The sequence below is a fragment of the Neodiprion pinetum genome, chromosome 4, assembly GCF_021155775.2.
Source record: "Neodiprion pinetum isolate iyNeoPine1 chromosome 4, iyNeoPine1.2, whole genome shotgun sequence".
NCBI classification, from domain to species: Eukaryota; Metazoa; Arthropoda; class Insecta; order Hymenoptera; family Diprionidae; genus Neodiprion; species Neodiprion pinetum.
In genome coordinates, this window is record NC_060235.2 from 19,354,755 (window position 1) to 19,370,476 (window position 15,722).

Here is a 15,722-nt window from a genome sequence, read left to right on the forward strand (position 1 = left end):
TGACGAAAACTTTCTCTTAAGCTGAATAAACTTTTCAAGGAATGCCACGGTAAAAAATTGCAAACTATTTTTTTCCGAAACATCGCAACGTCACAACCTCTCCGCAGTCGATAAGACGGTGGTTCGAAAGCGTCCAGGAGCACAAGACGGGCAAATAAATACGTGCCGGAAAATTCGGCTCGCCTGCAGAAAAACCTCACATTTCCTCGAGCCATTAAATTGATTGGGTGCCAAGTCGGGTATGAATTGCTTTACCTAGTAGCCCGGGATCAAACTAAGAGTTTTTCCGGCCAGCTAGCTCCGAGATTTGGCCCGAGGGTGGTGCACGATTACTGAACGAGATTTTGGCGATAGTCTCAAGGGATGTGCGAAGTAGGAGCGGAAAAGGAACAATATAAAAGTCGCCACGTACGATGCTACATGCGAGATTATTATCTATTTTATTACCTTCAGGTACAGCGGTTATTCCAACAAGATGTCACAATATCGATCAAATGTTAGTTTTCCACACGCGTAGGCGCATCGCCAAACACTGCGTCACTTGACTCCGAGATTCGACCAAATCTGTCACGTTGCGTGAGCGTGTTGTGATCTGACTGATGAGCGTCGCCGGTTAGAGGTGGTCGTAGGTCGTCCCGAAGGAGAGGATCGATAGGATCGAAGATACACTAAATAAGCACCTTCGCGATACAATGTGGATGTATATTAGACCTGTCCTTAAGAAGGGCAAAATCGAATTTTAATGGTGTTTCGCCCCCAAGTGGGTTCGAAATATTTTAAAAAAATGTTCGAATTTTTAAAAATTTTTCCCTCCATATTTACCCACGCCTAGGAAGCCTTGCTTTTTCCCATAAGAAAAGCATTGGTTTTTCGAAATTCTTAATCATTTTTTTACCGCTGCCGTAATTATCAGCTATAAAATCGCAAATTCTCAGAAAATGTTGACATTTATGTTACCTTTTTGTCCAATTTTTTGGAATTCCATACAAGCATTTTTGGGCTAGATCAATCACATCTTTATTCTCTGTATGTTGCGAAAAACGTGAAAAAAAGTCGATCGAAGTTCTCTTTATTCATCAGAATGTTCAAAAAATAATGCAAAATCAAATTCATTTCATTTTCACATTTCGCACATGACTAGAGAAAATCAAATCGTTCAATTTGTGATTACAAAATTAACGTAAGCATTAATTTATCCAGGAGAAATTTGATTTTCCTTAGAAATTTTTTATATATTCGTTATATCATTCGATTGAAATCTTAAAAAAAAAAAAAATAAAAAAAACAGAAAACATGCCATTCTTTTACGCGTTACCTAAGTTTACCCGTTAAGAAGTTGCCGGTTACAAATATAAATCCATGATTCGGATCGTAAAGAAGCTGCACTCACGTCGGTGAAAAACATTAAGAGTATATTATACACTATACGATTCTTGCAGGTTGAAAGAAGGGTATAAAAAGCGCAGAAGGAGGAGGAAGAAAGCGGGCACGGGAAATTTGGTAAGTGACCGGACCAACTTTAATGCTGCGGTAAAAGTTGGCTCTTTTAACTACGTCTCGCTCGTAAAACTCGTGTTCTATACACGCGGCGGTCACGAAAATATTAGCTAACTACACCCACTCACGTTATTGATGTAAAAATAAGGGCGTGAAACATGCCAGCTAATTGGGGCTTTCATTGAAGGTTAACTTTAACAAATGAGAGATTTATACGCACCCAAAGATTGTCAGCGATCACGTGGAGAATTTATTTTGATAAGAAAAAAATATTTTCTTTCTCATGGTGACGAACATTTTATCTCGTGATTATTAAGGGGCGCACCTGGTGTGACAGCCTGAAAAAAAGCGATTTTTGGGAATTTGAAAAAAGAAACTACTGTATCAATTATTTAAAAATTTTGAGGGCATATTTATACATATTTTAAGAATACACGGTAAAATTTTTGAAGAAAAAAATTTAATGTTTTTCGAATTACACGCGATCTCCGACGGCGCTGAAAAAAAAAGGTCCTCCACTACTGCAGTGATTCCGGCCTTCTCCGTGGATGTAACGTAAAAAAAAAAATTCTCGTTAAACTGGAAGATATTGTCCGTACAATGACCTACGGTCGAAAAAAAATTAAAAATTGACAAAATGGCGGCGTTTTTTAAAAAAAAGTTGAATTTTACCCAAAATTTTGGTCGTTTTTGGCCTGCCAAAATTCGATTTTTGATCAGATCAAGACACTGGTAGATCATTGTACGGACAATATCTTCTAGTTTAACAAGAATTTTTTTTTCTAGGTTCTATCCACGGAGAAGGCCGGAATCACTGCAGCAGTGGAGGACCTTTCTTTTTTCAGCGCCGTCGGAGATCGCGTGTAACTCGAAAAATATTTAATTTTTTTCTTCAAAAATTTCACTGTGTATTCTTAAAATATGTATAAATATACCCTTAAAATTTTACAATAATTGATACACTAGTTTTTTTTTTTAAATTCCCAAAAATCGCCTTTTTTTTAGGCTGTCAAACCAGGCGTGCCCCTTAATTGCGACGTAACAAATACCGTGAAAGGTATTTAATCGTTAGGAAGAAAATCGCTGGTTTCGAACAAACCCAAAAAAACATTTTAACAAAGGTGGGAGTTTACATTTTTTAAACTCAAGAGATGGCAAATTAGCGATGACAAGACGGAATGAGAGGAAAGTAAATAAGGATATGCCATTAATTTGATGCATACGTAATTCTTCTTGCGAATCTAATTCAAATAACGCAAACTTTTCTGGTATTTATGTATATTTGTGGTTGATTGTCTAGCTTATTTTGAAAATTTTTACATCTTAACACTTAGAAGGTAGAAGTGACGGAAGTTTCACTTTCAAAAGAGTTTAAGTCGACTTGAATTCGATTCTGATAAAAAAGTAAGAAGGAAGTCGGAGAATTCCACAATTTTAACTCCATCAAATGAAACTAAAAAAATTTAATTCTCAGTGATTTCAGAGAGTTTGCATTTTCACGGTATTTTCTTTTTTACCAAGAAATATATCATTCTTTTAACTTTAACGAATTGTAGTTTAGGTTCGACAATGAATTCTCTAAAACTTATCTCAGACGATTTTTTCTCTCTTTCTATTCCATCGAAGAAGATTCACCAGAGAATTTGTAAATTTTAACGAATAAGTTTACGCTTTTAAATTCATGAATGTCAAATTTATTCTTCACTACACGGTGAGAGTATTTAAATAAAAATTTAGAAACTCAAGTTTCAGTCTAACTGTTCAATCATTAATGTTAATTTGACGTTTCTGCCCGGCTTATAAATTCGGCGGATCGCTGAATTCGGAGCAAGAGCTTAATTCTGATCTCTTGAGCGTCGCCACAGAGAATTATGCATCGGATTCACCGATGAATGAGCTTGCGTGAGCTTGGACCGGACGTAAAAATATTCCAGTTGTTCTGATCCACTCAAGCGTACCGATAATCCACCCGAAGGACCGGCCAGCTGTCATCAAACATATATCGAGCAGGATCAATTATTCCAGCTAGATATCCGTTCGGCTCAACGATCAAATGAATTTGCGGTTTAATTGCGGCCGAACAAGAGGAGCGTTTGAGAAGAAAAAAGGGGAAGATAAAAGACGAGAGGATTAAGTAATAAGCGGCTGGGGAAAAAGAGATTTGGTAAATTGAGAGAGGATTTTTCATGCTGACGTAATACGTCGGATACAATTGTTAACATTGTTTTTTTATAATAGTCGTTTTTTTCCACGAGATAGAGGCATTTTTGAATAAATATTCATACGTTGTGCAGCTGTAATTATTTCGCTGATATATTTTTTTGAAGCGAATTTAACGGTTGTGAAGATCTTGCGTGCATGATCATTGACTGTGAAATTTTTTTGAGAACACTTGAATTCATGAAATGTGCAAAATCGGATTACGTGAATTAATTTTCAATATTTCGAAACCGCATTAAATATTTTAGAGTTTTCTGACAGCTTGTAGGAATTTTTGTAACCTTATGAAACTTTTCAAGGCGTAAAAGATAACTAAAGGTACGCGAAAATTTTATAAAATCGATGAAATCAAGTGAAATTTTAAGGCGAAGAATATCGTGAAATTAGAAGTAACGCCATTTTTTTTTTTTTTTTTTTTTTTGAATAAGCTAAAGTGACTTAAAATTTCTTGCATTTCTTCGATAATTTTGACAGTCTTATAAATCTCATAAATTCAGGAAATCGTTAGTTGATTCGCGTACATGTTTTTGAATTTTCGAAACGATTACACTTGCAAAATGTTTTGATATTTCCAAAATCTTGAATGATGCGTGAAATTCCGCGGAAATGTTCTTTCGAGGTATTTGTTTATAAAAGGAGGATTTAACCTTTTGAAATTTTGTGAATTCAATTCAAAGCTGAGGTAATCTTGAAATCTGCTGCCTAAATCCCTGCCGTTTCTTTCGTCTCGCTGGATCAAAATGCTAGTGAAATAATTACGTGAACAGAATTTACAAATTTAAGGATTAGTTTTTTTGCGTCTGAAAAATAATTTACTTTTTATGTACTGTAATTAAATATCTTTACCGGATCAATGGATCTAGACATATTGATATGATAGTTCGATTTCTAATGAAATAAAGCTGATCTGTGATTAATGTGGTATAAATTGTTGAAGCGTGAAATACTTCTGGATAAAATGGAATAAAATAATTGATTTGGCACCAAAAATAGCGATGCGAATGAAATGTAATGTATTTGGATATTCTTAGGGATCACTCAGGTCTGTTTTTTCACAAGTATCCGACGCCTTTTCACTTTTCAAGTATGCGAATATTTTACCTGCGGATATGTGAACTGCGGTTGAATTTGGTGCAGAGATATAGAAAGAGAGTTTGAAAGAGGAGTAAGAGAGACTGTGGAGATAGCGAATCTTCGCCGAGATGCGGAGGGTCGACGAAGGGTGAAAGGAAAGCGCGGCATCTCGCATTCTCAAATACCATCTTGATTCTTGACTTTAATGATTCATATCTCGGGAATCTTGCCGCGGATATTCCGGAAAATCCGTCCGAATGAGAACCAGACTCCATTCCAACACTCGAAAAAACACGCACGAATACTCTCTCTCTCTCTTTCTCTGTCTATCTTCCTCTTTTTCTTTCTCTCTCTCCATCCGTCCAACTGAAAACCGTGCTTATGAAAAAAAAGAAGGAAAAAATAAACACAAGAAAAAATCTAACGAAAAAAAAGGAGAAGGGAGATATTTTGTTGTGAATATTTCAAGTGAACTTCAACTAGCTTGATATTCAAGGAACAGATGCACACATTGTGAACGGTAGATCGATTTAGAAATTTGAGTCATGCATAGTGGATGACATCTTTTAACATTCTGCGGTTTCATTCGAAACCTTAATATCGCGTTTATGAAATCTTTGTAAATATGCATGTGAGAACTATACATTCAATGTTTTTAAATGGTTTAAAGTCACTCGGGTTCATTGAATATTTAAAATCTCGCATGAATCTTTCCGGATTTCATGGAATCTTTTGGAATCCATGGAAATCGTCAAAAATCAATCGATAGATTTTTCGGGAATCATTTTAATTCTTGTAAAACTGACGAAATCCGACGATTTATTCAATTCCTAGAAAACAATTAATCGCAGACAAAATATTTCTAAATCCGATAGAATCTGCTGAAACACTTTGAAACCTAATACAAAATCAGATTGTGAATTTTTCTGAAAACGTTTGAAATCCTGCAAACATCATTGAATCTTGGGCATCACTGAAATCACGTGTAATTTTTTTTCCAATTCCCAGAAATTAATTACACAAATCACTTTGAATCATTTCATTCTTCGAATGATGTAAAATTTTCAAAAATTGCAGCTATTTCAATAAATCTTCGAAATTACAGAAACACATTCAAATGATTTGTAGTCTTTTGAAATCTTCCGAAATCTTCTACAACCCTGCAATAATAACTTACTCGCCAAATGGAAAGAAATTGAATTGTCTGCATAAGGTAGAATATTTCCAACTCCACTAAAATTTTCTGTATCAATCTTCTTTTACCGCAAAAAAATCGATCAAACGTCGCAAACGTAAAATATTTTGAAACGCGGTTACCATGTTGCAAGATCTTGAAAAGCCAGCAATGAAGCATTTTCAAATGTATAATTGAGATCATAATTTCAGAAATTCATGAGACGAGGCGAAACCGGTAAACCTTTTACAGACCCAAAAATAAATCGCTGCTTTCAATTTTCAAGTTTGAGTCAAATTCTGGCCGAAATAGGAAGAGGGAAAATTATTGGAAAATGTCCTCATGACGTCAGAAGCTGGTTCTCGACACCATTTCATCATCACGTAACCTGAGTTTTTAATTTTAGTGGAGGCAAATCGTAATTCTTCGATTCCCAAATTACTCAAGCCACATGAATTAATTAAGCATAACGCTGGTCAACAGTGGTTTTAGTATCTGAAAGTTTAGGTTTTCGAAATTGACTCCAGGACTTTATTTTATCGACATTATCACACATATATTCATATATATATATGTGACTCAAATAGCATTATTTATATGAAAAATTCGATAATTTCTTTAATATCTAAAGGTTAACAAAAAAAAAAAATACTACACAGCTTGACATGAAATTATTTTTTTCTTCTTGTTGCCCTATTTTTTCCGGGAATTTTGTTGTTTGAGAACGAAAAATTGACGAATAAAATCACGATTACATTAGGAAGCATCCTCCCTCTTACAAAACTGCAGTAAAATAAAAACTAGAGCCAATCCAATACAATCATGATTTTATTCGTCAATTCTATATTCTCGGAAAAAATTGAAGCGTCGAAAAAAAAATATCTCTTTTCCGTTCAGCTGTGAAAATCAATAATATACCTGTTCCACTATCCACACGTGAAAAAACACGGTCAACGGTCTGCTGCAAGCCTGGTTGCATTAATTTTATTTCTTTCCGCCAGTTGACGCATCGCCAAGCGACAATCCGAATACGACGAAAAAACGTTTCGAATTTCGCACCTTGCCTTCCACCCTCCTCGCTGCGTCCCGAAGCTCGATAAATGCGGTGCAGACGATCAGCCGACACTCTTGTGCACCCTGCGATATCGCACGTGAGTGTAATACAAGTTGGAAAATGACGCGGACCGCGTGGCGCAGGAAGTTATACGGTTGTATTCCGGCACTCTATCCAATTACACCAGAGACCGGGTGAACTGAACTCCTGTTTTACCCGGGTCGTGGCGTACACGTGTAGGTATTACGCTCAACGGGCACGCCGAAATGCCCCGCGATAATGTACACACGACACCCTTCAACCCCCCACGCCCCGAGGTGGATGATATATTTTCGGTACGCGTGGAACTTTCTTGCTGCGAACTGGGTCAATGTTGCTTTCAAGATTTCAATATTTTTCATTCTCAAATTGACTGCCACTTGGATAAATTTTTAACTACGATTATCATTTTTTACCACAATCCAAAAATATAGTACTGGGTACGAAATGAAAATTAGTTTTCTAGCTCTTACCGGAAAGTCTGGTGTCCGTTACTATTCTTTCTCGTTACGATCACTGTTGCTATATTTTCTTGTAACTTTTGGGAAAATTTAATGCTTGCGCGGCAATAAATTGACGTTAAAGCCTTATTAAACTAAAAAAGTAGAGTAAACCTCACAAACTGATTTTGCGTTGCAATTACCAAAAAAGGATCGACGATAGCGCAAAATAGTTAGGTGTACCTCGTTTTTTGTAATTCCAAGATTATTCAAACAGTTTTTTTAACGATACCTGTTTTACTGAATTTCTCTAGTTACTATAACAAATGAAATATTTCTCAGTGTAGGTTATGTTTTGAGGTAATTTTTTTTTTTTCAAGTCAGACAAGATTTCATGGTCAAATTTGTATTGCTTGGCATTCATTGAAATTAATTTGTAGTACTATTTTTATTTTTCAATTCTGTAGAATGAATATTGTAAACTTTATCGGTTGCACGGCCACTTCACTCTGTGACCCCAACACAACGTATAATTTATTCTAGATTCTTAAACCTCAGTATATCGGAGAGACGTAATTTTCGTTCCTTCATCTCTCTCTTGAATTTTGAAAATAAAAAATGTCAACACAAATAACTTTCAAGTAGGTACCTCAAAAACTCGCAATTTCATTCATTCTACCCTGATTCTACTATCCATTTAAGTTTTTGAATTAAGGTATCATATCCTACATTGTATAAACTTTAACATTTTACTAAGCTTGATAATATGTCTGGAAGGGTTTTGGCAATTCACCGGGATCGCAAGTGTTTTCGGGGAAGATTAAATTGACGTGTATTTTGGGACAGCCGTCGATTTCGTGGAGTAATTTGATTTCATCAGCATTACCTTCAACATTATACGTCTAACTGCCATGCGGGGGATTCGAATGGAAATCAATATTGACTTGAATCCGACTTACGCACTGTAGCGCGAAAGCTGTTCTCAAAACCGATGTAACAAAAAAGAGCGCCGGCAAATAAATTGCCTTTTCTTTCAGAAAAAAAAAATTTCGTTTCAGTCTCAAGTGTTTGTGAATAAAAAAAAGAAAAGAAAAGTGATATGAGATAATGTGAGAAAAAAAAATTTACAGCACCATGTTTTGCGTTTAAAAAAAAAAACTTCAACAGTCCTTACCTCCATGTGTTGAAATTCTTCTGGGTTTTCACAATCTTTTTTTATGGAACATCGTTCCCAAAATTATAAATCGATTTTTTTCAACTCAGAAGATAACGATATCTTTGTGGCAAAGTTCATTGATCATATTGTATTGTAGAATATATTTAGGCTAGAGTATAGTAGCAATTATAACAACGAGCAAATTAGCGGAAGAATCGGGAGAACAAAAAATAATCTGAAACTTCGAATACGATAGATAAAAATCTGTTGACGATAAAACAAAATTCAAATGATGTAAACGATTTTCGGAATCCGCAATTTTCGAGAGTTATAGTAGATAACAATGAATAAAAAATGACATGAATATTGTGCAATCGTTTCTCTAAAAATGAATAAGTGTTAGATAATAGAGATTATCTGAGAAAACAAATTGAAATAGAATTTTATCACCGTGAAAATCTGCAGTGCCGGATGGAGATTGCTGATGGATTGCTCTTACATGCTGGCGGAAAATTTTTTCGCCCGTATTCGCGGTGTGTAGGTGATGAAATTTCTAGCCTGCGACGACGTTGACAGTATAATGACGTGTATATCACTCTATATCTTCTTGGCACGCTGGGACGTGTTATACCGGTGCCTTTTTGCCCACGTAAAAAATGATCTGCTGGTGATTTTTATTATCGTCATATTGTGACGCGTAAATTATATTGTGTGAGGGAAATTTATCCCCCATTTCAAAGGATATTTGATGTATTACGTAAGATGCGATGAAAAGGAGTTTACGAAATGGAGCTTTCAATTGTTGTTGGAATAAATCTTAAAGTACCAGAAAACACGAGCATAAAGTGAAACTAAAAGAAATAACAAATACTGTAGGTGATCTGCTTCGTTTGCAGAAGACACGATTGCCTTGAAATTTATTAAAGTTTAAGTCGTTTATAATCGAGGAGTCAAGGATCTCAAAAGTTGCGTGCTACTTCTGATTTATTCAAAGACAGGACTAATTTTTGCCAGACATTTCCTAATGTTACCAATGAAATTGTTTTAAATAATTAATTTGTGGTATATTGAGTCTAGATTGACGAGAAAAGGTTGCATGTTACTGAATTCTGTGAAAACTAATCCGAAATATGACGAATCATTATTGTTTAAAGATGTTCGTGAGCCTGTTATTTGAATTTGCTCGATTCGAAGCAATTATATGGTCAGAGTATTGTAGCAGTGTACCAAACGAGTATGTTCGTGACACAATACAGTTTTTCTAAATTCCAATAAAACTGAATCATTTTATAGAATAAATAGGAATCATACTCAAAGAATTTTCCCCCCCAATCCGTATGGTGACAAACATATTTCAACTATGATTACCAGATTCTTGTTCATATTGTTGTATCTACGTCGAACACATATATCTAGACCCAGCAAATAGATTGTTCGAATCAAACGTCTGTATAAGTACTCGTGCACGTATATGATGAAAGAATGGGCTGAAAGTCAGCAGATTCAACGCTTAACTGCGCATGCGCGAGCTTCGTCGAATTTTTCTGCAGGTTGGCCACCTTAATTAGCTTCGGCTGTCAAACGTGGTTCACGGAGTTTATGTAAGTGATGCGCCAAGCAGATCTGAGTAATAGTTAATGTCGCGATTTCGGCAAGGCTCGACAAACTTTTGAGTCACCGTAACAACATGATTTCAATCCACCACTCGTCGCGTGAGAGTTTAACCTCTAAACTGAAACGTGATTTTCGCGTCTTGGTTTTATTTGACCATTTAAGGCACTCGAAGAATTTTGAAAAAACCCTGGCCAGTTCTTCGAGGATTCTAATTGAAGATCCTATAGTATTTTTTTATTTTTTTTTATTTTTTATCCACGCAGTGAGGAGAAGCCGTGTGCCTTTTTTTCATAAAATATACACGTAACAAGAAATCATGCGAGCACAAAACACCACACGTTTCATTTTAAAGGTTAACGCCCCGCTCCGAGTCAAGTTGGCACCACTGCCTTACATACGATCCCGCCGGCCAATAGAGTTTCAATATCTCGCGCATGCGCAGTCGGCCGCTCAGCCTTCCGCGAGTTACGCCGCTTATTTTCGGAGCATATTTTGCTACATGGAGCGAGCCGTATGGAGTCGGGTGAAACGGAGGGCCTGCCAACGTCACGTTGGTGAGACTGACGTGTGACACCACGTGGTGTATTGATCGTCTGCGCAGCTTCCGTGAGAGCCGTTCTCCACCTGCCTTTCAGTATCCTTCGTTCCGCACACTTGCAAACTTGGAGGCTTTCACTTATAACACACCGTGAAACGCGTGCATCCACCAACCCCAAACCCTGCAGCGTTGAACTCTTGCGCCTATTTCTACCGCCCTCTTTTCCATCCCCCGTCATACGCCTGGATTATATCCACATCTGAATATCCACTGAATTGTAAGTAAGTGCCGTGGATGTATGCGTATTGCAATTAGTTAAATTATTAGAGAATGTAATAAAAGAGAAACAGAATACCATTAAAGGGATGAAAAAAATAGTCCGCGAGTGGTCGCGATTTCATTAACTAATTGATTCGCTCAACTACGCTGTGGAGCTTCTTTCTCGTTTCTTTATTAGAATCAGTGCAGTTTTGCTTTGATGTGATGAATTTCTTTTTATCATCGCATTTTGGCAATTTCATTTAATATCCCATTTTGTATCCTAAACTGAATGACTACCAAATACTTCATACTCAAACTATTTTCAATTTTTTGAGTATAAAATGAATTTTTACCCAGTCAATGGAAAATTCTACGGATTGATCATTCATTAGTTAAAGAATTCGTTAGATTTCACTTTTTAAACCCCGTATTCACCATTTGTTTTTATTGGACCGGCCGTTATCGTTTCTAAAATGTAATATCGGACGGTAAATTTGGATTGCGGAAATAAAATATTGCTTCCACCTACATCGCTTATTTATTCTCGACTTCAGGTTTAATCGTCGATGAAATTTATTCACAGTAGAGAAACGAAAAGTAAAATCAAATTGAAATAAACCAATTTAGCTTTCAAACGAAATGGCTGGTTAATTTTGTTAAATTTTAATTAGTAAGGTTAAAACAAAATACTACGGTGCAGATTAATACCATTGAAATTTAATCACGTGGAAAAGTTTGAAAATTAGTATAGTTGAACTGGAAAACAATTAGCTTTACATTACAAATTTTTTCTCTGCCTTCACGCGTTGTGAAATTTTTAAAAACGTCCGCATAATTTCGTAAAAATTTCACGAACTCTCCGAATCAACCGAACAAGATAAAATAAAAGTCTGTAACAGCGTGCATCTACCTGGAGTCAAGGATGCAGAATCTTTGTCAAAGAATAAAAATAAATGAAAATTCTTGGATATAATTTAAGATTCATCCAATAAATACTGTAGTGATATAATGAAAACAAAGTGATCTGGACCGATCCAAACTATCCAAACATTATTCCTGATAAAAAATATTCGAAAGTTAGGTTTTTACGAATGCAGTGGAGAATTTTCATGCACAGCTAGGCGACTGGTTGAAATTAGTAAATAATTCCTTTCATGCTTTATGTAGTTTGTCGTGTATCTATATGGCAGATGGAACCGTAGACACGATGCGGGGCATGGCCAGATTGAGTTACGTGTTTACCGAGTCCCGGAGCATCGTGTGTGCGGACAGGTGAATAAATCAAACACAGCCTCCGTTGATGATAATTGCTGCGAGGTCGCAGTTCCATTGTCCCAGCTTGATTGAATCTTATGGATTTTGAGAGCTCGCGGGCTAATTCACCGGCAATTTGAATGAATCCCTGCTTTCCCCAGTCGGCCAGATAATCTGACATTTCTCGAGGTAAACAGCAGCGCGTGGCGCGCTTTTCGAAAAAATTGGCCAATGTCTTGGATTTTTCACTTATTTGAATTTATGAATGAGAAACGAATCGGAAAGAATTTATGTTCTTTCGTAAATATCAAGAATAACACTGATCCGAGAAAAATAATTTAAGGGTATGTTATGCAAGGCGTCGACTGAAAAAGTGACTGGAATCTGGGACATTATGTCTCGACAACCAATTATGAAATTCGATTAGGGTTAGATTCATTTCGAGATGTGTAGAATAGTTTTATTTGAATAAGTTTCTCGTCGAAATGAATAATTGGGAAGCATTCTTACTGACAATAACGTTTTGACTTTTGCTTACCGACATATTTTGCATTGCCCACGATAAGAACCTATTTACTTCAAATTTGGAGATAGTATTCACGGATATTTTATCATCTTTCCCATTATCTGACATTCTTTTCCAACGAAATGGCGACCGTTTGAAGTGGAATTCGGTTTTCCGTCCAAGGTTTACTACTTCTTCATTTAACTGACAAAAGTTGTTATGACAGAGGAAACGTGAAATCGTGACAAAACTCGATAAACCGTTTCATATTACTATCTCGAAATTTCAATTTTTGTTTAAACGTTTTTGAAATATCGTGCTCACTGCAAAACCTGTCACTGAACGAGATTGTTGACGTTATTATCAATAACAATGCTTCCTATTGATTGATGCTGATTAAAAATATATATATATATATAAATGAAGCTCGATCCACGTACTTTTGAATAAAATCAACTCCAATCGAATTGGATCATTGGTTAACGAGATATAAGACCTGAAATTCACCATCTTTTTCTGCCAACTACTCGTAGAAATTCTTTCCATCAGATGAAATGTATACAATAGTAAAGGAAAATTCGACTTTACTTGTATTGTTTCATTGAAATAACAATTTAAACCAAAATCCAATTGCAGAAAACAGTGCTCCAATTTTTTCGCGATGAGTTTAGAAGACGAAATGAATAAAATTAATCATATTCATATCCTTACCTTCGCAAGTGAAAATTCCTCTTTCCCAGCTCCAGCTTGAATTGACCTTGAAGACCGGGGTTGGTCTGCACTGATAATATTTATTTCACACAATATAATCTCACGGCGTTTGACAACCGGGGCGTGTTTTTAACTAGGGTTAATTACAGACTTCACGATTTGGCCAAATCTACGAGTTTTCGAAACAGACGAATTACTGTCGTCGCGATTAGCGCTGGAAATAGGTTAGCTTTGAAATATTTACTCCCGGTACGACGAAGAAGTTGAGATGAAACAGTGGACAATGAGTCATTAGGAAAGGCCAACTTTAAAGATGAGATGAAAGAAGGGAAAAATCAAAGCGAGAGAAAAGAAACATAGAGATAGAGAGCGTGAGCGAGAAAGAGGTAGAGAGAGGGGGGGAAGGGGAAAAGAGTGGGACGGATGAGAAATAGCGAGACACAATAGCTCGTGGAGAAAGAGAGACAGAGAGACAGATAGATAGATAGATAGCAAGAGAGAGAGAGAGAGAGAGAGAGAGAGAGCAAATTTCCGAGGGCGAGGTGCGCAGGGGACTATTTTGGACACTGTGCCAAATAATCCTCCAATCAGCGGAGATCCGACCGCAAGCCGTGACCAGCCAACTGAGCTATATTTTGATACACCGTTTGTTGGCCGGCACTCTTAAAGTCCATTTAAATAACTATTTATAGCGAGCAAGCCTTATACCAAGGGTAGAACCCGTAGATGGGATTTCGACGTGATGCTGCACCGAGAGTAACTTCTAGTTCTGGCTGCTACACAGCCCGTGATTATATTTTCGTTTCTTACCATTAACAAAAAATATGGTTCCGGGTAGAAGATGAAAATTACTTGGCTCTAACTAGGAAATCAAATATCCTTTACCGTTCTTTTAAATTTTTTTTCATTTTTCTTATCTCATGCTATATCTTCTTGCTACTAGTGAGAAATTTAACCAGAATAATGAAGTAAATTAAAGAAATAGATTTAATGTTGCAATAATCGGAAAATTTATAGTATTGATAATTGTCCGCAAACTAGTTTCTTGCGCGTTGAACCTTCAATGGTTAAAGCTTAGAACGTAAGTTTTATTAGAATTATCTAGTTAAGTACAATGAAAAGGAAATCTCAATCGTGAAGATGCAAGTGTGGAAAACGAAATGAAATGGACAGCAGGATGGAAAATTTTGTCGTGCTTAAAAACGAATTTTTCCACAAGCTTATGACGGTCGTTAGACGAGTTAAGTGCGCTAATCGATCTACCGCGCATGCGAAAAGGCGGGCAATTTGAAAGGCTGCACATCAAAGCGGTGCGTCATCATTCTCGGTAAGTCAAGGGGGATGATCACTGACTGTCAAATCACGTCCCTTATTTGCATGGGAATTTAAGTTTATAAAATAAAATAAAAGTAATTCAGTGTTGAAATTGTGTTTTTGAAAGGAATCTAATTGCCGTTTCGAATTCGCGGGATTGGGAATGATAGCAGATAATAATCTGCCAACGCTGTTTATACTGTTCAATATTTCTGCTGGATTTCCGAATCTTTCCTGAGATATGAACAAGAAATTTTGATTAACAGTGATTACAGCTCGACCGAAAGAATAATTTATTCATGCGCTAATGGCGCTTGCGAGAGTTATCTTAGCCTCTAAGTAACGGCGCACAGTGGGCTAAAATAGAAAATTTGCGAACATTTAGCGTAAAAATTCTATCGTGAACTTAAATATATTTTCAACCTGAATCATCGCATACTTAGCCAGACGTTCTGACAATGAGAAATTTAACTTTCAATTTATTTCACGAATTACGTACAAGAATTAAGCATAATATTTTTTTTCATTTTGACCTAAATTTTTAACAAATATAAATCGAATCAACGAAATAAGGATCCATTAGTGTTTCAAACAAAGATTCAAGTCGAGTTAAAAAATTTCATGTACGATTGCGATCTACCTGGAATGAAGTACCTACTTATCACCAAAGTTTCACATAAAAATACGTGCAATCTTCTGGGTAATTAGCGCAAGTGAATTATTAACTAATCTATAATGCTAAAGGTTAATCAGTTGAGATAGATATATTCGAATAGATCTTCAGAAGGTGTTTCAAACAGTAAATTGTAGTCAGTGCACTCAACAAGCTGATGAAGGATAGTGACTGTAATCAAGTATATGATACGAATAT

The 15,722-nt window shown here is 36.2% G+C and overlaps 1 protein-coding gene across 1 annotated transcript in view; it reads right to left on the minus strand.

Moving 5' to 3' along the window:
• mub (poly(rC)-binding protein mub) overlaps positions 1 to 13,812 on the minus strand; it is a 128,257-nt gene extending 114,445 nt beyond the window's left edge. The window contains exon 1 of the mRNA XM_046624800.2: positions 13,538 to 13,812. The gene's annotated coding sequence lies outside the window, so the exon portion shown is untranslated. The remainder of the gene's footprint in view (positions 1 to 13,537) is intronic.
• Positions 13,813 to 15,722: the final 1,910 nt, after the last annotated feature.